At 39.8% G+C, this 26,569-nt stretch overlaps 1 protein-coding gene and 1 non-coding gene across 8 annotated transcripts in view; both read right to left on the reverse strand.

Moving 5' to 3' along the window:
* The window catches only part of ENOX1 (ecto-NOX disulfide-thiol exchanger 1), a 361,204-nt gene that overhangs the window by 331,588 nt on the left and 3,047 nt on the right, over window positions 1–26,569 (reverse strand). The window lies entirely within an intron of this gene.
* On the reverse strand, window positions 3,674–3,746 carry TRNAK-UUU (transfer RNA lysine (anticodon UUU)). The gene has a single exon. It is a non-coding gene; the product is annotated as a tRNA-Lys (tRNA).

The raw sequence follows: 26,569 nt of genomic DNA on the forward strand, positions 1-26,569 counted from the left end.
AATATATACATATATAGATAAAATCACTTTTGTGTTGTATGCTGAAAAATTTTTCTGTAACTAGTAGAGAATTAGGATTTGACTGTCCTACAATAACCTGTGTTCACACTTCACTAAAGCCAGTGTTGATCACACTGATAAAACAGCTCAAAATACATAACCTCAAGCTGTTGAGCTTGGGCTTTCTACTGAAGACAGCCAGAAAATCTTACAAAATTTCCTTCGTTAAGAAGCAACACAAGGTACTTATTTGCCATAACTGAAGCCATCATCTCAAAAGTGGACAGTTCATTTACTTCTGCAACTGATCTCTCAGTGAAGAACCATGATCGGTGCACAATGGCTTCTTCATAGGGAGCAAAGATTGTGGCCCTAAAGGAGAGCCTTGTGTACACACCATCTAGGCTAATACGCTGAAGACATACATACCGACAGACTTCATCTGTTATGGATGCATATAAGGATGGTGCAATCTGAACTCCAGCCATGAATCACAAGTAATGCTACACTATTCTATGTAAAGCCTCTTGAATCTAAGCCAGCAAAGAAATCTAGAGCTTTTAACCACAGACATAAATGTGTTCACTCCAGCCAGCCCAAATCAGTAACTGGCAGTCAATGGCCTGCAACAGCTGACATTTCTTTCTCTCTCTCAAGTGGTTCGCAAAGATATACTCGTGGGTAAGACACTGCAACAAGCCAGAATGTACCAAATGGAAATCTGTATGACAACAGGCACTTCATCTTCACAAGAAATACGTGTAATCTCAAAAAAAAAAAAAAGATGGAAATGTCCATTCCTGACCAGTGCCCAATGAGGACCCCAAAGAATACCCACAAAATAAACACCCTCGAGGTGGAGAGTGAAGGGAAAGGGTGAGACAAGGCAGAAAGAAACTCCCTCTCTCTTTGCCAAGCCCTCTCCGAGTTTTAACAAATGAGCTATTAGCATCTCCAAATTATCTGGCCCGAGCTACAGCCAGCTCCGTTTTATCCAAACCCAGGCTCCAGCCAAACATTAAGAAATTAGCAGCTGGGTCCAGCACCAGGGCAGCAGGCCTGCATATCATCAGCTGCACTCTCCTTTACCACCTTTGTCTATATATTAACTGCCATGGAAAGGAGCCTACTTGCCTGAACCATTTACTACAAAGCCTGAAGGCAAATTCTTATCTGCTAGGATTTCTCTGAAGGAATTGGGAAGCAGAAGGAAATACGAGATTCTTAACTACAATCCTAGGTACACTTACAAGAATTGTACAAGCACATTTAAGGAGAGTTCTACATTACTCCTGGAATCACTGTGAATATTAGCCTGGTCTTTTATAAGAGAAGTCCACAAAATAGGCAAGAAGAGTCTCCACAGCTGCATTGGGTAAAGTTGTGAACTTGACTAACAGAGAATAAAGAAATGAAACTTCCCAAATACCGACAAATCTCTCACTATCACTTCTTAATATTTTTGTCCCAGAAAGTATAGACAGGTCAATTAACTCTAATGGTACATTAGTTTACCTGTTAATTAAATGATGGCAATAACCAAGAAGGCATATAAGAAATTATTTTTTCAAAGACCAAAAAATCAAATGTTAAAGTAGATGTTTTTGTGCTTCTTAAGCTTCTGCTTACTTAGGCAGCCTCTTAGTTAGATGTCCTTGTAAGACCTCATAGATGTTAAATGTGGTGACTTAAAGTAAAAGAAAAAAATGGACATATTCATACACAGTGCAGTATTCCAACCGAAAATCACAGATTTTTAACTTACAAGTCAACATTACTTAACTGTAAAGGGGTATACCTTTTATGACACTGCAGAGTACATAAGGCCCGCAGCAAAAGAAGTCCTCACATTAAAAACAATCAGATTAGCATAATAAGAGGAGAAAGCAAAGCTGCAGGAACATTTGGAAAGCTTTTAATTTTTTTTCTTTTAAGTATTTCAATTCCTCCAGCCAAAGTAAACTCATCACAGATTAGTTCTCAGAAGTGCTCTCAGCCAAAAAGTAAGTTATTGTAATATGAGGAGTGATACTGGGAGTTAAGCTAAGCTTTAAAAGCCTCAATGGCATATAACAGACGTGGAGGGTTCGGAATACTCATTGTACAGACTGCAATGAGTACATCAAGAGATCTAGGACTCATAACAGTTTTGGTCATGTAGTTTACTAGACATCTTAGAGACTGACGCATATGACAAGTTAAAAAAAAATCCCAAACAACCAAAAAAAATAAGGCGGCTGTGATGACATCCTCACACACAAAGGGGCTCAATAAATATGCTGCCTCTTTTGCTACCTTCCATAATTCCAAGAAATGGCAGTCTAGCTTTTCATGCCCTGTTGGCTATGCTGTATGCTGCAGAAATACAAGCAGATGATTGATGGGGTTTGCACTATGGAAGCCCTGGTTGTTGGCAAATGTACACTTGAAAAAGGATTCCAGATCTCTGAGCCACCAAAGGAACTGAGTCTGTAAAACCATTTGTTTCAGATTTATATTTAGTGTATGACAAACACAACTCTCCTTCTACCTGCTTTTTTATTACAAGAATAGCTTTGGTTTACAGAAAGTATTTATTCTAATTCTTAGTAAAGCAGGTATTCAGAACTAGGCAATGTTTGTGAGGGATTCCACAGGAAGCTTCCATGGAACATAAAGGAGCCAGTGAGCACTGAGAGTTTTTCAAGAACACTTTCCTGGAAGGACCCAAAGAGTTCATCCTCTTTAAAGATAAGGGAAGCAGATGGAGCAAGAGACCCTCTTGGCTTAACTGTGAGCTTGAGCGTGCTCAAAACCACTTCTGAGTATGCTTAAAAGAAAGAGAAGAGTACCACAGATGGACAAGTGGACAAATACTAGCTGAGAATTATGGGGGCAGTGCCAGGGTATGCAAAAACGCAAGCAGAAAAGTAACAGCTCAGCTCACATGGAAATGGGCCAGAGATGTAAAAAACTACAAGAAAGGGCTCTTCAGGTAAAGAAGAAACAAGCAGCAAAAAGTAAAGGAAAATACTGAGCCACTGTTAAATGAGAAAGATGAATTAGTCACCAACAACACTGACAAGGCACAGGTTCTCAACTCTTTCTTCACCTCTGTCTTCCGTTGGGCCCCAGGCCTTGGAAACAAAAGTCCAGGTTGATGCAAACACAGAGCCACTGTCAGTGAAGGAAAAATTGCTTTGTGAACAGGAACTTGACCTTACAAATCAATGGGCCCTGACAATATTTACCTGAGGGTTCTAAGAGAGCTTGCTGATGTCATTGCGAGGCTTTTCTCCACACTTTTTAAGAAATCAGAGAGATCAGGAAACATCCCAGAAGACTGGAAGAAGGCTAATGTCATCCCCATCTTTGAGAAGGACTTATAGGGGTATCCAGGAAATTACAGGCTCATTAGTCTTACTTCGTTCCCTTGGAAAGTTATGGACTGTAGGAGTTGGGTTTCAGGAAGAGTGCCGAACAGCACCCTGGGAGATGTAATTTCCCAAATACTCCCACACATGGGCAGTGAAATACCCATAGTGATTGGTTGTTAAGGTCACATTGTGTGACGTGTTAACCCATATATAAGCTGTTGTCTGATTTGAATAAAGAGAATCTGGCAATGAACCCCCACCAAGCTAGCCAGGTCTGTGTAATTTGTTTACTTATTATATTAATAAGCTACAAATGGCGCCCAATGTGAGGTTTGAACCCACAGCCCTGAGATTAAAAGTCCCATGCTCTACCAACTGAGCTAGCCCGGCCCATGTAATTTGTTTACTTATTATATTAATAAGCTACAAATGGCACCTTGAGCATTGGGCACGACCCTGTATCAGGGATGATTAGAAACCGCCTTGTAACAAGGAAAATTCAGTAGCGTTCGGACGGGTTTGTTTTAAAAACTTGGAATGCTTTTCTCCAAAAAAAAAGCCAGATGTCACATACTGAGCTAAAAGCAGGGAGAGAACATCGTTAAAGAAGGACACCAGTCGGATACCAGTGCTAAAAGGACTGAGACATCGTGTAGGAACGACGTGGGAGCTCCGAGAATCTCACTATTGTGTACACGAGAGACTTGGCAGGGAAAGCTTTGAAAGACAGGAAAGGTAAAGCTACAAAGAACTCGAGGTAAGAAACCGGCATGGGAAGTTAAAATTCAAGGGAAATGATAGAAATAACTAGATCAGGATTCCTGGTAAGCAGAATGCTTAGTGTGACTGCTTGAAAAAAATTTGGAGAGACAGCTCCACAGAAAGCAGAGATAGAAGAAATGGACACTTTAAAAATCTCACAAAGAAACTTAAACTTGTCCATGGAGAAAAACTTTAAACCTCCTGTTCCTCTCATGAGCCCTAACAGACAAAGGACTCCCCCAAGACACGGGAGCAGAAATAGGGGTAGGAGAGAGCCGCGTGCTGACAGAGGACCGCGTGCGAACAAAGAGACCCTAACAAAGGACTTGGGCTGGTTTTTGCGCGGGCAGAAGCAAGCATGTGGCGTGGACCATGTGGTTGCTGGGGAAGAGACAGACCTTGAAGTCCACTAGGCGCTGCCGAGCCGCAGCCATGTGGCAGCCACGCCGCAAGTTGGGAGTCACCATCTTGCCCACAGACAGCTTGTCGAGTGTCCGAGCTTGAGGAAGCATGCTTAAAACATGTTATTCCGGCAAGCAGAGAACCAACAGAGGACAGACCGCTGCCCCTGCGCTGGCTGCCTCTGTGCTGCTGTTAAAAGAGTCTGTCGGACTCGCTGTGCTCTGCAGAAGCACTGTCCGCAGCACATGGTGGTGCTCAGCAGCGCAGGGCTCTGGGTCCCGTGCAGCCACGGCGCAGACCTGACACGGCAGAGGTGGGATGCCATCATTTTCGCCGGCCCGTGGAGTAGCAGTGCCAAGAGAGGGGCGGAGGCGTGGCAGGACCGGGGCGGCGGCAAGTCGCCGGGAACCAGCAGGCAATGGGACCTTTTCGGGGGCTGCGCCGCCACTCGCGGCGAGGAGATCGTGTAGCCAAGCCCCTGCGCCAGACTCGTCCTTGCCGAGCTGTATGTACCCCCGCGCAGCGCTGGGTCAAAACTCCGGGCACGCCGAGGAGGTGAGCGAGACGGCGAACACCCCCCGCTCAGCCCTGGCCCAGCGTGAAAGCCCCGGGGCCGCAGAACAGCGGCTCTGGCTCCATGGGAGCCGGGGGGGCTGGGGCCGCTCCGAAACGGCAACAACAGCTCCGGCTGTATGGGACGCGCTGTGCTGGGACGGGACCTGGGGCCAGCCAGTGGCGCGGCAGGGAATGGTTCTGCGAAGCCCCGCCGAGCCGGGACAGGACCGAAGCCGCCGCCCAAAACGAGGGCAAAAACTACCCCCCTTTCCACAGTGAAGTGCAGGGAGCGGGGCCAGGGCCAGGACACTGTGAGCTGCCAGCAAACGGCAGAGACCTGCACTGTCTGCCTTGAGCGGAGAAGGAGACACACAGCCCCCACCAGGCTCCGACAAGAGACCCCCTGCGGGGGCGATTCTGCAGCTTGCGGTGGGAAGTAACAAAGGCCAAGGCTGAGAAAGACGGCCACACCCTTTGTGCTGAGACAGAGCAGGCTGCACTTGCAGCCAGCTGAGCTGAGCCTCCTGCACAGCTCACAGCTACAGCATCATGCTGTGAGCTCCCCTGAGATACCTACAGAGCTAAGTTAACATGTATCTTGTTGTCTTGTATCTTGTTATCTTGAAACCTTTGGTATGAATGAATGAGAGAAGCTGTGTGGACATGTATGCAGGTAGACTTGGAAATACTTCTACACTTGCATAACACAACACTTATTCATTAAAAATCCTCATAAAAATCCTTAGAAAATAAAGTTGTTGCTTAACCCAAATACACATAAAACCTTGGGTAGAAAGTTCTAAGCGAATTTGCTTATTACAATTGCTAAAGGTTGCACTTATGGAGTTACAGAAAGTTATATGAACAGGTTCAATAAAGGCCTTATCACGTTGGGCCCCGATAACATAGATGGTTAAAATAAGTTTAAGAAAAAAGTTAAGAATTGTTCTGTTGCTTGTTGTAACGTTAAAAACTGTTCTATTATATGCACTGTTCTATAATTTATCATTATAATAAAAACGTGGGATATGTAGGAGTTTGGTTTCAGGAAGGGTGCCGAACAGCACCCTGGGAGATGTAGTTTCCCAAGTACTCCCACACATGGGCAGTGAAATACCCACAGTGATTGGTCACATGGTGTGACATGTTAACCCATATATAAGCTGTTGTCTGATTTGAATAAAGAGAATCTGGCAGTGAACCCCCACCAAGCTAGCCAGGTCCATGTAATTTGTTTACTTATTATATTAATAAGCTACAATGGACCAAATCCTTCTGTAAGCTATCATAAGTCAGATGAAGCACATTATTGGGAAAAGTCAGCCTGGATTCACCAAGGGCAACACATGCTTGAGAAACCTAATCACATTCTGAAACAAAGTAACCTGCCCAGTTGATGTAGGGTGATCAATGGATATTGTCTACCTGGATTTTTCCAAGGCTTTCCATACAGTTTCCCACAGCTTCCTCCTCCATAAACTGATGCACTGAGGTCTAGACAAGTGATCTGTGCAGTGGGTGGGGAACTGGCTGACAGGCAGAACCCAGAGCATGGTGGTAAACAGCTCCTTTCCAAACTGGCAACCTGTCACAAGCGGGGTCTCCAAATACCAGGCGTAACACTGTTTACTGTCCTAATAATTGATCTGGATAATGGGATCGAGTGCACCCAGATGAAGTTTGCCAATGATACCAAACTGAGCAGGGAAGTGGGCACTTTGGAAGGGTGAGAGCCATCCTTCAGGCAGACCTGGATAGGCTGTAAGAGTGGGCTAACAAGAAGCTTATAAAGTTCAACAAAGACATATGAAAAAACTTGCACATGGGAAAGCATAATCCAGGAGTGCAACACAGGCTGGGATCTACCTGGGTGGGTAGCAGCTCTGTGGAAAAGGACCTGGTGGACAAGCCGGTCAATATAAGTGAACAGCATGCTGCTGTGGCAGCCAACAGGATGCACCATCAAGGGCATCACCAGCAGAGATAAAGAAGGCATTGTCGCACTTTACTCAGCACTTGTCACACAACACCTGGAATACTGTGTTCAGTTTTGGTCCCTGCTATGCAAAATAGATGTGGACAGGCTGGAGAGGGCCCAGAGAAGGACCATAAAGAAGACAAAAGGACTGAGAATCCTGGCACATGGAGAAAGGCAGTTCTCTCACCCTTTCTCAAAGCTTTGTTCAGCCTCAAAGAAAGAAGGCATAGGGAAGACTTTATCACCCTGTTACAGTATTTAAAGGTGGTTGCAAAGATGATGGAGATCCCTTTTACAATGGCTCACATAGAAAAGACAGAGGGTAATGGGTACAAGTTACTCCTGGGGAGATTACAACTGGATACTAGAGGAACATTTTTCACAATGAAAACAATCAGCTATTGGAATAATTTCACTGGGGAAGTGGTGGATTCCCAAACATTAGACACGTCTAAGATTCAGCTGGCCAGGGTGCTGGGCCATCTTGTCTAGACTGTGCTTTTGCCATGAAAGGTTGGTTGGACCAGATGATCCTTGTGGTCCCTTCCAACCTGCTGTTCTATGATGAATAAGAGCATTGATTTTCAATCTTTGTCATTCAAAGAAGAATTTGCAGTAAAATTCCTTACCTTTCTCTACGGGAATTGATCTGAATTGGACAATATATTTTCATGCATTTTCAGAAAGTTTGGATAGAGTTTCGCAGATGACTGCATTCAGGTATCAACACACTCAGCCAGGGTGTCCCTAAGCAGCCTTTAGTGGGCAGTCCTTGCTCTTTACCTGATTCATGTGGCACCTGTGTTTTGGGTAGCCCTCCCACTCTTTATTTCTTCAAAGAAATGTGATCTGGGAATGCAAAGACACCAAAACCACCATGCTAGATAAATCATAGTCTTTCCCAGGACTATGTTCTTACAAACATACAAGATTTATAGTTCAGAGCTAGCACAATCAGTTTTACCTTACCTAGACTTATATTTCTCTGCTTCCCTTTCTTAAAGTATATTTACAAAACTGAAACAAGAAACTTAACAGGAATATGAGATGGTTTTTTCCCCCATATGACTCCTCTACTGAATCACATCTCACGTTGCCCTATCACCCATATGGGACATCTCCTTCCTTCTAGGACAAACACTTGAGCAAAGCAAAGTTCTTTCCTGCAGAAGTCAGCCTAGTTTCCTGAAGCTCGGCAAGTTCCCCAGGGTCTTATTTATAAACTTACTTTGTTCTGCTTCTGGCAAAATAATGGATATTCCCACTGATTTCCCTGCAGAGTAATTTGGTTGAAGACTTTTCCTAAGACTCTAGCACTAGTTGTTCCCACTTTGGTGGGCACCATCAAGGCTAATGGTCATTTATCACTCCTGCTCCGGGCTCCAACAGCCTGAGGCATCCCATGATAAAGCAACTGAATCAGAATTCATAAACTGAATGCTGAAATTACATAAATAAAATAGTTTCCAAACCAACTCTCACTTCTTGCTCAAGCAGTTTCTGCAAAAACAAGCATTTTCAGAAGAAAAATTTCCACTCACTGAGGCAAATAATCCTCCGTGATATTTATATTGACATAGAAGTTTGTGCAGCCAAACAAATGAGATTAGAAATCAAACCTTACTTAGAATGATACTCTTATCACAATACAGCAGCATTCTGAAGACATAAGCTACAGACTTTTTTCCTTCCTTCGGATGTGTTATTTCTAAGAGCTTGAAAAAAGGAACACCACAACATTTTTGATGTAAAGAACATTGAAGATTCAGTCAAAACACTTTAAAACTGTCAACAAAATTTTTAAATAGAATGAAGAAAAATAAGTACTTCACTGCACACAGAGGAAAATACTTGACTACAAAGTTCTTAAAAATGCTACTGAGCTTTCCTTGGCTTCTACCAAGTGAAAGGACCTCTTTTCCTTAACCTGAACTAGAGGTGTAGAGAGGCAGAAATGGAGGTTTTGAGGCAGGAATTGAAGAGCTGAAGTCAGGAAAAAGATCATGAGAAGAACTTTCCCTCTTCTTTCACTTCTGTGAACTGAAAATTGCTTTTGTGCAAATGGTTGTTGTCTTGTTGTCACTAGACACAAATCTATGGAAAACGAATACTCAAAGATATTATTTGAACAAATTCTCTCCCAAATGATGACCAGTAACTATCAAAGACATTTATAGAGAGAAGGATCATAACAAACGTCCACTGGGATAACTCTCCCATTCATATCATTTAAGGGAATGACACCACATAGAGCCCACAGAAGTTCCACTATCCATCTCTTTTCTGTGACTGTAATGACAACCCAGAGGAGTGTGTTGATCCTGCATATGTTCTTATCCTGATCTTGTTATCTCTGAACTGGAAGCTCAAATACAGGAAAAAAAAGAACATCTTACAACACTAACTCCAATACTACCACATTTGTAACTTTAAAAGAAAAACCTGTGGCATAAAGACAGAAACATCGAACAAGGTTTCATAAACTAAATAGCAAAGCTTAAGAGAGCTCTGCTATTCCACTTTCCCCAAATAAGTTTATTTACAAGGAAAATACTATCTATTCTAGAACCTAGGACTGTATTCTGACTCAAATACACACTGAAAACTGTAAATCTGTTGTCGTTAGATATGTAGAATGAAGATTTTAGAACCTTTTATTGGGGAATATTTGTGTAACCCTCAGACCGGCTGATGATTCCTCAAAGACCAGCCACTTCTGCAACCACAACAGACTCATCCTCTGCCAGAAGCACTGGCTTGGCTTAAAGAAGTTTCACAGCTATTCTGAATTTGATCGCTCTTTGCAAAGAACGGTCTGATGATTCACGTACAGCAAAGAACTTCTTGCTACATCTTTTCTTATTATCCCATATCCTGACCTAGTTTTTCTTGTTTCAAAACAGAACCAAAGCACATCTAATGCTCCCTACAATAGAAGTTCTCATCAGTTAATCTATTTCAGGTTCTCTTACAGTTCTTTGGAGTCAGGCTCTAGCTTAGGCAGGTTAAGTATATTATGTACTATTTTGTGTATGAATACTAATGTTTGTTAGGGGCCCCAATACAAGATTAGAGATAGATTAAAAAAAAAATATGGAACTATTTCACATACAGTAAAAGACTTAATGGCATCTACTGTAAAAAACACAGATACTGTTGCAAGTCAAAGTGATTGCTTTGCCAGAAAATTACAGACCAAACTGAAATTGAAATTCTTGCCTGAAGAATGGAGGAAAGTGCATGCACATGCACACACAAATGCTGCCTTTTCTTTTCCTTCCACCTGAGCCCCCACTGCTGTTAAGTGCCTAAGCATTTGTAGGGATGATCCCTAACAAAGTCTCTCAGAACTGGTAACGCAGTACACATGCCTTTGCACAGAAAGGTCAGAAACCAAGCAATAAGCTGTCATAATTTCTCTTTTCAATTATAAATGGAAGCAGATATAAGAAATAGATGTTTCAGAAAGCTTGAATGTGCTGTTATACCAGAATACTACAGGATATCAAACATTTCCCTTTCCACCTCAGATTACATAAAAATACCAATACTCAATTTCCCACATAAATGGCCTGTTTCATTTTTAAAAGCTTGATTTTTTTTTATTCTCTGTGTGTTTTTGTGCTTTTTTTTTATCTTGACTGTTTCCTCACAGTGTTCTCTTTATGCTGGGAAACATTGGGGGTCTTTTGGCCTTGGCGGGATGGTGCAAAGACTATCTCTCTGAACACTTCCTGGCAGGTGACTGAAGCAAAGGAGGGTAAATTGTTCCATGGGAAAGTGAAAAGGGGACTTCAGAATGGACTAGACACACAGCTGGCAATCAAATGACAGATGGCAAAAACCAACACCACTGCATTGGTTAATTTTCATTTTTGACTCCTTGCTTATGCATTAGTGTAGCAATAACCACCCTCACCTCATACCACGAGATAAGGATATATGACAACAATTTCTGATTGGGGGAAGCAAGGCAAAAGTTCTCACTAAGCTAAGTCAGGCCTTCTTCTTCTTTTTTTTTCCACAAGGAACACACTGAAAAGCCTTTCTTGTCACATTCTTTAACAGCAAGGCTTTCATTAGCAGGCAATTCTCACCAAGTACTTGCAGAGATGGTGAATGCATAGCTCACCTTGATTTGGGCAACTCTCTTTGGGGTGTCCTTGTGTGACAGCTACGTCTCCACAGACCAAACAAAACTTCACATGTGTTCTTTACAATTTGAGCTGTCATATTCTTCACCATGACAGTGGTGAGACACTGGAACAGGTGGATGTTCCATTTTTGGAAGTGTTCAAGGCTAGGCTGGATGAGACTTTGAGCAACCTGGTCTAGTGGAAGGTGTGCCTGTGCATTGCAGGGGGGTTGCAACTAGATGATCTTTAAGGTCCCTTCCAACCCAAAACATTCTATGATTCCATGATTATCAGGAGCAAATGTTTTAAGTGCAATAACATTTTGAAAGTTGGTTCTATACAGTTAAATTATTAGATTTAAGGGCTTTATATTCATCTTATGGAGATTTTACAAGTCATGTTCTATTACCTTCTGGTAAGCAGAAAAAAACCTGCCCCTGCCATCTCCCCCAAAAAAGATGCATTTATAAATTTCCAGAAACACATAGGTGATACATGTGAACTGATGTTAAGGTAGAAAGCATGTTTCTATACCAAAACATGTAATTTCTCCTATTGGGCAAATCAAAGCAAGACAAGGCTTGTATAAATCTTCCTATTACACTTATCACTCTATATAGGAGATGCTTTTAAAAAATTCCACATTGGTCAGTATTTCTGTAAAGCTCACTTTTTTTTTTTTTTTTTTTTGAGGGAACTACTTAGTAGCACTTGCTAGTTGAGTCTAGTTGGGGTTTTTTTCCATCTCTTCCAAAAATGTAGAATAAATACAACTGGATCTAGTGCTGGTCATTATGCAGCAGGAAACAACAGAATAGTTAATATGCATTAATGCAAGTGTGACAGATATGACTGTTGAGTGATGTCTAGAGGGATTGCTTGCTCAGTGTTTGTGAAACTGAAAGGAACTTGGCAACAGTCCCTAGTAAGCAAGAAGTCCTTAAATTAATATTGCCCAGTTGCAGAACTCAGGCAACTGAAATCATCTCAGTTTGCAGGCAGCATTGTGCACAGATTGTTCAATTTAGACAATTCTGTATATTCCGGTGTTTCTTTTTCCCCTTTTAACAGGCATGGCTTTCTTTAGGCAACCTAAAATGCTGAGCAATGCAAGTCACCAACCAGTTACCACACATGTTGCCTAACAGCAATTTTGAAATTAAGGAAAAGCATTGCAGTTTTGTAATAAATAAAGTGATAGACAAACAGATATGATCAAAGAAATTCAGAACTCACAACTGTTCTCGTCACTTATGGATTATTAATGAAGGGGAAAAAAATGAATAAGTAAATAACTAGTCATACTTCTGCCTGGCGTGAATGAAGCCATTCAAGTACTCACAATTTATAACAGAAACACCAACAAGCACCTTTAACTACAGCATCACTTCCAAATGCCACCATAATTAGGCTAGAAATGCTGTTCTTTGAGTCATGAATAGGATGTGCTTGGCCTTGTTTTCTGTATAGGATCATGCCATCCAAGTGCAGGCAGCAGCATTTATTGAGAAATTCACTGAAAGATAACAAATGATTATAAAAGGGATTCATGTAAGTTTAGTTAAGAGCAACTTCAGACATTATTTTCAATTACTGAGATAAAATCATGGCTTCTCTCAAGAGGAAAAAAGGAAAGTTTTTCCCATATACTACATAGAGCATATGAAAGCTTTAAGAATAGCCCACATTCACAAACAGTATCAGCTTCTTACTAATATTCTTTAGCTCTGCTTTTCCCTCCCTCAAATAATTTTCCTATTATTTTCAACATTTTGTTTGATCGATTAATAAAAAGCAGGTTTCCTGCTGCAGATAACAAGTCACAGAATTCCTTTTACATTGAATATGTTTACCCTGCTCTCAAGAATACTTGAGATAGTTTCATTTTTTTTCACCAAATCTGCAGGGCTCTCTGGCCAAGCATCAAATTTTTCTGCACCAAACTCCTCATTGGTTTCAGAGAGCATAAGGATAACAGCAGGACACATGCACAAAATTCTAGTCCTCCTAAATTTGCGTGATGATCTGCAGTTAATTAACCAGGAAGTCTCTGGTAACTTACATTAAAAAACAAAACCAAAACTTTACCAACTTGTTTTGAAAGGCTGCAGGTCTGGAGAAAAGCACCATCTTCAGCTCCTCTGAATTCACTATCAAACAGGTTAGCGTCCTTATTTAACATCCTCCTCTGATGTGAGAGGATATGTCTACACTGTCTACTTTAGACATATAACTCTGCTATGACTTAACCTTGTCATTGTAGGGTTCCTACGCACTGAGCAAATGCTCACAACACCTGAAACCAGCAATTCAGAACCCAAGGGGTTGTACAACACTCACTGCGTAAGCTCCTAATTCTTGCACTTATGTTACATGCTCAGAGCAAGCACTACTCTCCAAAAATTTCAGCGCAGCACCACGCTTCATGCACACTGTATGTATGAAGAGAATCCCTTTGCTAACTCAGCCTTGCTGCCTCATTTCATTACCTGCACCTCCATAAGTAAGAAAAATAAATCTACCTGTGCATTATGCCTCTTTGGGCAACAGAAAACCTCAGGAGTTCAAGAGCAGAATGTATACAGAAATAAAGAAACTATATTTATTTTCTTCGGCACAGAAACCTGGAGACATGTCATGGACATATATCAGTCCCCTTAAGATAACTACTTGTTATCTTAAGTTGACAGTACAATCTTGTTACTCTCCCATCAGACCACTGTTGGACTCACGCACAGCAGACCTGCAGCTCCAGAGCAGTCTAGCCCTTCTAATACATTCCATTCATCTTCCAAGGTACACTTTATTAGCTTAGGAAAAAAAATAAAATAATCTATATTCCAAATAGTAGAGTCACTAATACTACACAGATCTTTTAAAGGTAAAATAGGAAAGCACGTATGGCAGAACATTTAAGGCCTTACTAGACTGAGAAAAAAAGCCCACCTCTGTTGAGAAAGTACCATCTGTACCCTTTTAAAGACAAAACCAGAAGTTTTCTAGTCATAAGCTCTCACAAAATTATTGGTTGATCACCTGCTGTCTTACTGTACATCAAGCTGTTTTTCCAGCAGGATTTTTCATTTACATTGCCCAAATGAATGTCTCTCTAAAAATAAAAAAAAATAGTCACTTGCAAATAACTCCCTAATCTGCCATCCTTTCAATAGGACTGAAGTGCTCTTCACAGACATAGTACACAAGCATCTTGAATTAGCGGGGAACTATTTTTAAATACATGAAGGATAAGATACAAAATTAGTTTCATGGGGAATGAGAACCTGAGATTATTTATTTTCCCTTAATTACTTTGACTCACCACTCATTTAGCTTTCCAGTAGTACTACCTATTTCACACTCAAATTTTGAGTGTGAAACTAGAGACATATGAGTACGTTTTTTGAACAATAAGATTACGGATCTTAATGATACATAACCACATTTCTCAAATTGACTTGCCCACATAAAAAATAATTACATATACTGTATGGTAAAAATATCCCTTTCTTTGGAACAACTGCTTCAAAGTAAGGATTCCTACATAAAAGCAAGAATTTTTTTTTGTGCAAAAAAAGAAAATTCTGACAACTGTACAAAACTGTTATACTTAAAAAGCATGGTAGCCTCTTATACTACTGAACTGATATAATGTAAGGAGCAAAACAGAGATTATTATTTGAAAATTACTTTTGAGAGCAAGGAATTCAGGTGACAGGAAAGCCTACCTGAGTCCTGAACTCAAGAGAGAAGCCTGAGTTTCTATGCCTTTGAACAAAAAGAAATTAAGTGTGGCCATACAGCACTATTGGGCTACATCCATTACCCATCTTTGCTTCTTACGACATGGGCACATTTCTATCACTTGCACAGGATACAAAAAAGGAAAGCTAGAGTAGTCTGCAGTCCTATCCCTGTAGAAATAAATTAATTAGAATTTTTAGGACAGAGCAACATAATACAAAATAGTGAGAAAAGTAAGTAAAAAGGATGAAGGGAGCAAAGAACATGAAAGTTACAGTGAGGACGGTGCACTGAACAGAAAACACCACACCTGAAATATAAAAGAAATGAAGGTTGCAGTAGAAAGACAGGGAACAGAGAGAAACAAAGAGGAGAAAAAGGAGAGCTATAAAAATTAAAAGAGAGAATGTAAGACAAAAAGCGATAGGGAGACAGGCATACAGAAGGGACTCCATAAAACTTTAAAAAACAAAACAAAACAAACCCACAAAACCAAAAGAAGCCCTACGAGCAACCACAACTCTACGTTCACCCCAAAAAATTCCTCTAGAAACCAGAGCTGGAACAAAAGTAAGTGAAATTAATTTCATTGGCTAATGAAGCTTCATTTGATTCTGACAGCTCAGGGCTCAGTCCTGTCTCTGACAAGCAATGGAACTTCTTAGCAGAACTTCTCAGCTCGCATGGGATTAAGACTGAGCTGAAGCAGTGCCTGAATGATTTTCTGCACTGAAACATCTGAGATACTGCATACTATAGCATCAGCACTGGATGTGTAAGGATGACTAGCCCTTACTAGGTAAGAAAATGAGGAGGGAGAAAACCCATTAGAGTACTATATGTAGCAGCACATACTACTGCCACCATGTACAGGAAGTAATGACTTCTCTCCCTAAGATGAGTTAACAAGTAAATTATTATGTTATAAACTAATAATAATTCTTCTTTCAGCTGTCAATGACTAATTTATCTTTAAAAAAAAATGGTCTGGTAAAGAAATTACCAAAGGAATCACCATGAAGCAAAAGTGGATTTTCTGAAGGCTTTCTAGGAAAGATGGTAAGAAACTTTGGGTTCCACTTCCCACCAGTGGGAATATTGCACTGTTCCAACAAAACAACCACTGGAGTGGAGAGAAAGGAGAGATCCTGAAAAGAATTTATCAAATTGCTTATCAGAATATAATGAATATTAACAAAAGACAGTACAAATTCTCCTGAAAATTGAGTATTCCTGAGGTTTGGATCCCTTCTTCTAGGCTGTCAAGGTTGCTAGGGAATTTCACAGTTAATGGTGTATTTCCATATGAATGTATGAAGAAGGGGGGGGAGGGTTTGCAAAACTGAATCTTAAGCATGGAGTTTTCTTTGTGCTTCAGAGAGAAGAATATGATGTTCTTGTAAAGCTGAAATAAGAAGCTTTCATATTTAACTACAGATTATCAAAGATTTTTAGTAGAAAAACGTACACAGAAAATGTTTGAAGAGGCACTGTGAGGAAGAACTTGCTTCTCTTACTATGGTTAGTAGGAAGGCACCAGACTTGCCATAAGACATACTGTAAGGACAACAAGTATTCCTCAAACAACAGCAGCTTTGTTCTGCTTTAACAGATAAAAGCAACAAGTTTATTTTGCTTTAAACAGATTATGTCCATTTTTCATAAACTATTTAGAAAGCACATTGCTGTGGGCTTCCCAATGGCAAATACACTGAGGCACCAGCAAGTGACAACATACTTTGTACTCTTTGACATGGATAAAAGAATTCAATTCATTTTTTGGTTTTTTTCCTATCTGGAAAGAGAAACGTTTGAGAAAAGTATTTTTTAGCCCTACTTCCTGAGAATGAAGCTTAAGCAATGCTCTGTCTGCATCTTTATCTGTTTCTCCTCCCTTCTCTTTGCTAACTTTGGGTAACACTGGTCAAGAACAACCAAAACTGACAGGGCTGAGTTCTCTCATTTTAATGAAAATAAGTGGATGATTAAAGAACAAAAATAATAAACATTATTAAGTGAACAAATAATAAACAAATGCTAGGTACTTAACCTTGCATCAGAAAATCCATGGAGCAATCACCACTAAACAAGAACCTGCAGGAAACAAGGTAAGGTTGGCGCCATGCTCACATCACCCTCACCATTTACCTGGTTATTTTCCCCATCCTTTAGTATTCAAAGCATCCCAACTCAAGCTAGGTTTATTGACTGCAAGCATACAGTAAATACAGACACGCTTTCATTGGCAACTGCTGTGACAGCTGATCTTCACAACACAGTATTATCTTAATAAACTGTCTCTCAGCCCCAGGGTCTTTGTTCTCATATAAATGACCCACAGTTGCTGACCCTGGATCTTATACAAAGCATGACGAGCACAGAGGTTATATGAGTTAATTGCATAGTGACTACAAAAATAGCATGCTTTCTTCCCTACAACACTGTGGTCTTTCTCTCCTGAAAAAAAGTGGAGTTACACCGTAATTCAAGTTAATGACAGAACTGTATATCTGGATAACTCTATCATTAGTTAATGTTACCACCACATGAGCTTGTCTGTATGGTATCTGACAAAGAAATTCGAGTTAAACAGCTTCCTCCAGAATGAAGACAATATTGGATTAATTAGGTAACTTACTACACATTTAGAAAATGAAGATGAATATCCCTTTTATAACCATATTAAAATCCTACGGAATAAGAACCAGATTGCAATCTGTTATTGAAGTATAACTCATGAGTATCTTTTGAATTACTCAAAATTTAAATCACTGGAGATCTGAATCTGGCCCATACATCTTAAAAGAACATTTGACTCATTACTCATGTAAAAAGGACTCAATTTCCATGAACATATAATGCACAGGAACTCATTTGTTTCCTAGGAGAGTTCAAAATTCTCTGCCAAAAGAACTCAAATTCTGGTACTCCAAACATACTACATTATTTGTATTGGTCTACGTGCTAGTTTTACTACTAGTTATGGAGTGAACGTCTGGAGAAAAGAAGAAACTGGGATCTAATGCACCCTCAGTCTTTTCCCCACACACTTCCCAGAACTTGGGCAACTTTCCTCCTCCTGACTGAAGACAGCCACTGGAAATACTGTAAGAAGTCCATAAATCTTTTACTAGCTAAAATACCAAGCGCAGACTACTGAATTAATTTTGTAACATGATTATTCCTCCAACATGGTCCAAAACTGAAAGCACGTAACTCTAAATCAAATACACAAAAACACAGTAGCTGAGTCATAAATCTCTAAACCTTCTCGGCTACCATTCTTTTAGTCTATTTTCAATTGTGCCTTAACAACTTGGGAGAAATTTACATAAGATTTTTGAAGACAGATTAGTTTTCTCTCTACCTATGCTTTACGATGTTCTTGCATCAGCCAGGTTTGAACCTCAACTTGCATTAGGACAGGACAGTGTGTGACAAAGTGAATTTATCAAAATGCCTCAAGCCTAATAGTGCAACATGGAAAAATGCCCCACACTTCGCTGGGCAGGGAATAAAATATTTTCAACCCTGAAACATCCATGTTCAACTGCCAGTGTCTCATATAACAAGTGCTACATATTTCAGTGTTTTGACACAAATGGGGATAACAGACTGATCATCTGGATTTCAGTTTAAGTTAGGAAACCATGCTCCTTCTGACTGTCACACTTCCTTTTATCCCACTCACTGTAAGGCTTGCTGAGAATCACAGACAAATAGAGCTGGAATCAACTATGCAACAGGATCAATTGCATCCTTTAAAGACAACACAGTTATACCTATCAAATTCTTGAAGACCTCAAGAGGTAAAGCCCCGCAGTGTTTACATGATCAATTCTAGGATCCCTCTGCATCCTTACGACTAAAAAAATTTTTCTAAACTTTTTATTTCTTGCAATATTCAGCCTATTACTTTTACTCTACTCACTGTGGTCATTGCAGACTTTTTTCCTTGTATGTCAGACTGCTTCCTGTTCTCTATCTTCACTTAAAACATTAATCTTGCAACTCAGTTTTAACAGCTGCTGAGACAGCCTTCAATATTTTTCTCAAATATTTGGTGTTAGTTATTTGCAAGTTAGATGAAGAAAGTTTCCATTTGAACTGGAGTGTCATCAGGCTGTACCTGGTGGAAATCCTTCTGAAACCATCATTAGTTGCCTTCCTAAGATTTCTGCTTCTCTAGGGAGTTTTTGTATTTATATAAAAATATAAAAGAATCATACAATGCAGTATAAAAATTCTTTACAAAAGTCTCATTCAATTTCAGTTAGATAAATTTGCATTATTGAGGACCACCAAGTAGAGGCTAAAATAAAGATAAGATCTTCCTCAGAGGATGTCCATGGGTAACCGAAGGAAGCATACATACTTCCTTTTTTTGCCCAGCCAATTCCTATTTACACAGATGGTTCTTTCTCAACAAGATGAACTCAGCATCAGGAAAAACCTACCTCAGAAGTTCACATTTCAATTTGTTTTTTGCCACTGCTACGCTTGCTCCTCAGGCACTTAAAGAATACCTTCTTGTACAGTCATTCAACATCATCCCTTAGAGACACGGCTGAGAGTGTTACAAAGATCTGCATTTTTCCTTGCATGGATGTTTATAGCCACTCTCTGAACACCTCTCACATTGACTGAACCACCTTGCATTAAAAGAAGTGCTGTTTATTTTAGGTTTGGGTTTTTAGTTTTGCATTTCCCTTTTCCTTCATTCATTTAACAGTGAACTAGTGAATTTAAATGTCTTTAAAAGAGCAGTATATGCAGGCTTACATCTCACCCTATATTGCTCATTTTGTGTTATGCTGACAACAATGCCAGCATGAGAGGAAGTTTCTCACCAAGTCTGAAGTCTTCATTTTCCACTTCTAAGACTGGAGTGGCTATTGGTCTTTGTCTTCCCTGATAACAAAACAACACTGAAGACCACTGAAACCAGAACAGTGACTTCAGTGATCATCACAGCCATACCTCAGTGATGAATGGCTTTGGAAAAGGATTTCACCTTCAGGATTATCAAATTCAACCTTCTGCTTTCAATTCAATATTCAGTTTCATCTGGCAGTCCATCTGACATTGAAGAACTAAAAGAAACTGATTTTCTTTATGATTTCAAGATGGCCATTAGCCCTTTCTTCCTTGCTACTCATGCAGCATTTATACTTTAGGTATAGAGAACTGTTTGATTACAGTGAGTTGACTGACTCATTTCACACTACTCCTTCTATTCTTGGGCAAGATGAGCCTGAAAATTATTACTTTTACAATTTCTATTTTATTTGTATTATTTAGTAACAAACAGAATCAACTTTGTTAATGTGGAAAAGCTAAACCTACGTGTGAGACCAACAAGCTGGCCTTATAAAGACCTGCCCTGTCAGATGTTCTGCCTGCTTCTAGATTTGAACAAATGAAGCCTGGTCTGACCGTGCAGGTCTCCCTTCTCACCACTATTCATGGAGAGTGGATTACACTAAGCAGCTATTTCGTTCTTTCATTATCAGCAAGCCTTCTCTTTCCTTTTCCCCAGAGACTTTATGCAGTTACATAACCTCCCTTAATATTTTCCAAGAAACTGAAAAAGGAATTCCAATTTCCAGCCCTTCTCTTTCACTTAAAAAAATGTTAATAGTTTCCTTCCTAGGCTGAATTTACAGCTGCCTTCTCTTTTGCAAAGAAAACAATATAAACTATGCATTACATATGTTATGTAAAATGATAAGAAAGTTAAACAAATTCATCATGAAAAATAAAAATGCAAAACTCAACCAATGACATATGCACCACACCTGGTTTCACATGTTTTTCTGTAACAGTATTAAGCTTATAGAATTGGCAAGAAACTGGATAGCTAAGTAGATTGGCAACAGTACACTGAGGCTTTCAGCTCAAGTTTAGCCCAGCTTCCTCTAGGAACTGAAATCCCATGTTCTCTCACAGGCTGTCAATGAAATAAAATGGTATTGGCTATCTGGTTCATAGAAAATGGGAGATTACACTGCAAAAAAAAGATTTATCAGCATAAATGGTATTTCCTGTAACTCTGAAGATATGAATAAACTTGAACAAAAAAAATGGCCAAGGGTGCCTTCATTTGCTAAAACAAAATTAACCAAAGAGGTGCTTATTTTAGGCAAGTTAATGGAAGGCAACATATAGAAGATTCTAAATCAAGTGTACTTTCCAGGACCTTTAAATCTTCAGCTTTCTCATGAAACAGCCTGACATCAATACCTCCATTTATGCTCTGCCTGAAGACAGTAGAAGCCAGATGGGGGTGTGCATAGGTGGCATGAGGATGCATGAGTAGACCACCCATTTATGGCTAGTAAATCAAAGCAGAGTGCTTATTCACATCCAGGTGCCTGTCATCCTTATCTGCCAGCAGAGGATTGTAAACATACAACTGTGTGATGCGCCTGTAACCATACTACCCTGGTTGTGATCTCAGCAGATTGCACTCTTAAGCAAGGGTCCTACCTTCAAGAAAAACTCTAAGTGGATCACTTATTTGGTAAATGCAACTTTCTCCAACATCTGTTAAAAGTCATCAGAAGAGATTAATCCATGGATCTCTGACGCCAAAACACCTCTACAACTGCAGAATGAGAGGGAACTGCTTCACGTGGTAGAAAATAACAAGCTCTTATTCTATATACAGAGCAGCCACTGAATTAGGATATAACACAATTTCACAGGATGTCAGACCAACAAAATATTAGAAAGCAATCTACTGCTTTCAGATGGAACAAACTTATTTGTCATTGCTGAAATACTACTTATAAGGGTAGAAGAACTAGTGCTTGTTCTAAGAGCATCCTCTCATTCTGGTTATTGCATTCTGCCTTCCTAAGTTCACCCCACTCCTTTATCAGCTCCTTCTATCTCATTTCTTCTTTGCTTCCCTGACAAAATGCTTCCTAACAGGAATGGATAAATCTAAACAGAATTGTTAAAAATACTTTTAAACCCTCACTGTATTCTACTCCAGGCAGAGATATTATGTCCTGAAGGATTTTTACACCGTGTGTAGGGCACAGACCCCTCCCTCTAAAATCTACATAGAGACAACCTGTCATACCAGAATAGTTGTATATTACCCACTCGGGACATGGAGGAACTGTTCCTCATCAAATATTGTTGAGATCTAGTATACCAAACCCCACATCCCAAATAGTAACACTATGTTAAAAGTACCAGTATAAAACCACTTTCAAGGCTCATTTAACTTAACTCTAAAAATAAAGATCTATTAACAGAAACAAGTTGTAATTAAGATTACTGTTGACCTAGCTTCTCTCTGCAAAGTGAAGATAATAATCTTACATTTACATAGTACCTTTCTGTCTAAAGTATCCCATCCAACAAGCCTGATCTTAGACACACTTATACAGAAGAGTGTTATTAACATACATAACTAATCCTAAGTAAACCAATCTACACAATTTGATTACCGGCATGTACCAAGCTTCATCCACTCAATTGTATGCATTCTTTTTATCTAACTTATCCAACCACCAGCAAACTATTCACCCATCAAAAAAATGTTCTTCTAGCATAAGTATGCATTGGTAGTCAACATCAGTCTTAATCCTTATATTTTGCCTAAAAAAACCCCCAAACTTCCTACAGCTTCATTCAACCTTTTTTCAGACCTCCATCACCAACAATATCCACCATCCCCTAGACAAGCACTAACAAGCACTGAACCTGGCTTACCTCTCAGAGGATTTGTTTTTAAGCAGTCACCTGGGGTGTATTGGGAGTATATTGGTTTTTAATAGACAGACCAACTTTTTCCGTGTTATACTGCACACAGAAGACATACATCTGGCTTCCACTACTTCAGAACACCCCTTTCTTGCACCGTCGAGTATTTAAACCAAAGGTCAGCCTCACTAACCAAGCTCTACCCCAGACCAGCTTTCCCCTGTATGGTGGGTACTCCTGCAGGATTACAATTTTAATCATTAACATGCAAAGAAGGGTTATTCTGAATCACTTGTTTTTACCTTACAGTTGCCAAAATAGGCCTTGTTTAAACAGTTGGCTGTCAGGTATCCACAAAGCACAGCAGAGGGAAATCCACCTCCTCCTCTGCAATTGGCATGGCTGTTGGAAAACATTCCCTGATGATATCAGTCTGCACTTCAATTTATTTTTTTTTTCTGAATACTTGCTTCAAGTAAAATGAATTGCGATAAATCAATGTAATAACATCATTCCAGGAAAAGGCTCCTCAAGAAAACTGCCATTACATCTTCTCTGGCTAAGTTTTCTCCCGGTCTATATGGATGACAGAGACTTTTAAAGAAATGTACCCTCGGAAAGACCATCTGTAAGTCTCTCCCCCTTTCTCAGTCTCTTCCAGAAAACACACTACTGATGGCAGTAATCATCAGGACTTACACTGCACACTGACTAGCCAGATCACAGGAGGCAGCTGTTACGAGATCAGGGCATCATGGTGGGGGGACAGGAAGGAAGTACCTGCTATCCATCATTGCTACCTGATGGTCGTAAGCGTCTTTAGATGATAAAACAAAATGCTGCAGAAACAAGAAACTGTCACCCCTGTGCCCTGCACACCACCTGGGCTGCTCATTGTTTTTAAAAGGGAAAACAAACAAATTAATAAACTATAGCTGTTTACTAGAAAAATCTATTGTAACTAATTCTTGCACATCCACCATCCCAGCACTGACTCATCCTGAGCCCATATGATGACCCTGTTCCAAGTCATGCATTATAAAAGCGTAAAACCCAACTGTCTCAGGACTGGAAGCCAAATCGAGGGTGGTTGGCCCAGTATCTAACCTAGCTTCACTTGTAACCTTCAGCTGAAACTAGAACAAAACAGAAACGTGAAAAAGGGCTGTTAGATCTTGTACCCCATCTCCTTGAAAACACAGAATTGCCTTCTCCGGAATATATATTAGCAATCTGCCTACTCTTATTTAAAAAATCTGAAGAGGCATGAGAGGCTCGCTCTACACCTGGACTAATACAGACTACAGTACATGTTTCTATTACTGCATTTTGGCCCAGAATTCATCTTAAATTTTTATTTCCTCGATTTCTCCATTTAGTCCTAGGTATTCTTGCACAAAATGCATGAAAAAAATCTGATTGGTTTGACTAAAATACATTTCAAATATAGAGACGTAGTTAACCTATCTCTCCATGTTCAGTGCCAGACTAGAAATATGTCAATTTTTGTCTATTTCCCCTCAAGCTAGTTCCTCCAGACTCCCAAATATTTTGTTGCTCTTCTTTGAGCTTCACTCAAATTGTCAATACCTTCCTGTTAATACGATATTCAGAGTTTTGATGTGTTCAAGGCAGATTCTTATAAAAAGGGAATCCCACCTCTTTGTTCACATATAGGGTACCTTTTTCTTGACAGCTCAAGCACAAACCATGCTGTTCTGTAATCAGTTCACACTCCAGACTCACGAATTAATTCTTGGCCCCTTCCAGCATTGCTATTACCACCAGTAAGTTCCCGATTTGATACCCCCTGCCCCGTGATCTTGCCTTTTGCTCTTATTTGTTTCCTTCACTCTACTATTCTGTACAAATTCTTCTGAAGTTCTGTTTAGTCCAAAGCAAAGACATTAGTTTCAAAGGTTATATGTTTTGCTCAAGGCCCCTATTCAACAAAGCATTTAATTACATGCCTAACTTTCACCACTTGCTTAAATCCAGTTGATCTCAGCAAGCAGAGATGAACTTAAGCATACATTTTTAAAAAAAAAAGTTAGGTGTGCAAGTCAGTTCTCTGCTGAGCCAAATCCTCAGTTTCTATAATCAGTTGGATGGTTTATTTTCCCTGTTTGGCAAGAATTGACAGCTCAATGCTTTAAGGTTACAGGATTTTAAAAATGAAGCTTCAAGAGAGTCCACAACTGTCATCATGCTTTGTTTCTTTCTTAAAATAAACAAAGGAAATAAACACCTAAGTAAATATGCCTCAGTGCAGTAATCATTAAGGTTATAGGATTAAAACATGCAGTAAGTAACTCTATATTCTTATTTCTGCAGTACCCTCAAAAAAAAAATCCTTGTGAAAAATTTGAAAAAGCACATGTATCTCAGCAAGATTTGCAGCATGTTCCCCAGTAGCTCATTAGCCACAACCATCATTGCATAGTTAAACAGAGACAACAAAAGTGTCCATTTCTTAATTGCTGTCTACCAAATGCCTTTAAGTGGAATGGACATAACTCACTGTTCCACAAAAGATGATCTTTAGTGGGAAGAAGGGAGAAGAAGGTACTAGTCTTTGGTTTTGATCATGGGTTGACTATTTCCATCAGTGGCCAACCCATATTACAGCAGATGTAAATTTTACATTCATCACCAGCAGCAAATGCAGTTGGCATAACAGGAGTTTCGTGGAGACTATTTAAAATCATTTCCAAATGTCTTCCATTGTTTACACAGAGAATACTTCATGACCTTTCTCTCCCCCCCTTGTTTTTTTCTTTGTACTTTTTGTTTTCTTTGCCTCCCCTCATTCTACTGCCTGGTAAACACAGGCAGAGGCTAAGTGGGGACTGCAATTAGGCTGCCATATCAAGCTTCATCTGTGGACTACCTAATTTTAAGACTCAAGGTTTGGGAGGGGTGCCATCTGAGAAAGAAACAGAGAAGAGAAATTGGAAAATGCCTACTTCCTCTCAATCCATAAAGCCTTCCAAAATTCAATTAACATTTTCTAAACTAAACCATCCACATATGCTATGGCACTAAAATCATGATTTCAAATACAGACAAGAAAGTAGCTGCTCATAGATATTTATCAGAATCATAATATTCTCTGACCATTCCACTTCCACTTTTTTTTATTGAAGTGGCATCTGTTGTAACCCTTTTGTACCTCAGTATTTGAGATGAACCAGAAAAATACCTATAGGCAATATAAATAAATAGTTTGTGACTGTATACAGTACCTCTTAAATAATGCTATGAACCTCTAAGTCACTCGGAGAACACAACTCCCATGCCTAGCAAAAATGCTGTTGTTTAATAATGCATACATGATTAAGTTCTCTGTCTTCCCCACAGCAAATTTTTCTTGTGATTTTACAGTTTCCCAGACTGCAATAATACCTTCATTTTCACAGACTCACTGGTGCAACCAATAGGAAAACTACCTCTGTTTCAATTTACAGGGTGACATCTGTAAATACCACTGGATAGCAAAGAGTTGTAGGTAAAACTCTGTGAACAACTTTTTGCCGTTTTCTTTTATAAAAACGAGACAAAAGCATAGAAACTTCTCTGCTGCACTGTACATACAGCTACACATCTGTGCCTGCTCACCTCCTTTCCCTGCAGCAGTTCAGCATCTCCAGCAGTTTCCTGAGCACTAACACCTGCACCCATCCCGGGTCAGATCTCGCTTGCACTAATGGATTTTTTCAGATAGATGGCAGTGCACAAAGTGCATCCCAGATTGGTCCAGGGTCGAGATGCGATTTCAATGCTCAAACACTAAATAAGGGAAGCACTGCATTATCGAAAGCACTTTTAGAAAGATCATGACTTAGGACCCAATCCTGCTGCACGATGATAGCACTGGCTCTTTGGAAGGGCTGAACTGGGTGCCAAGAATGTAAACATGG

The sequence above is a fragment of the Pseudopipra pipra genome, chromosome 2 (assembly GCF_036250125.1).
Source record: "Pseudopipra pipra isolate bDixPip1 chromosome 2, bDixPip1.hap1, whole genome shotgun sequence".
Taxonomy (NCBI): Eukaryota; Metazoa; Chordata; class Aves; order Passeriformes; family Pipridae; genus Pseudopipra; species Pseudopipra pipra.